Source organism: Microtus ochrogaster, unplaced genomic scaffold, assembly GCF_000317375.1.
Source record: "Microtus ochrogaster isolate Prairie Vole_2 unplaced genomic scaffold, MicOch1.0 UNK76, whole genome shotgun sequence".
NCBI lineage: Eukaryota > Metazoa > Chordata > Mammalia > Rodentia > Cricetidae > Microtus > Microtus ochrogaster.
In genome coordinates, this window is record NW_004949174.1 from 1,853,055 (window position 1) to 1,853,569 (window position 515).

A 515-nucleotide genomic window follows, 5' to 3' on the forward strand; every position below is an offset into this window, starting at 1 on the left:
TTATTAATAAGAAATCATTCCCACATCAGCCTATCCTCAGCTGCCCAAGCGACTAACTGGGGACATCACCATGGGCTCCTGGGAGCCACTCTTGGGCTGTACTAGCTTGCACTCCCACCAGCAATGCAGGTGTGCTCCCTTTACCCCCACAATATCTCCAGCATAAGTTGTCATCAGTATTTTTGATGGCCATTCTCACGGAGTCAGATAGAATTTCAGTGTTGGTTTGATTTTCATTTATGTGATGAATAAAGATGTGGAACATTTCCTTGTCTTTTATCATTTTAGATTCCTCTGATGAGAGTTCTCTGTTTAGGTCTGTACCCCATTTTTTATTGGATTATTTGTCCTTTTGTGTCCCAGATTTCCTGAATTGTTTTGTGATGAGAATTTGTTGGTTTTGCTGTTTTCTTTGATCAGTGTGTTTATTTTCTCTATGGTATCTCCAGTGTCTGACATTCTTTCTTCTATCTCTTGTAATCTGTTGTTAGTACTTGTCTCTGTAGTTCCTGTTC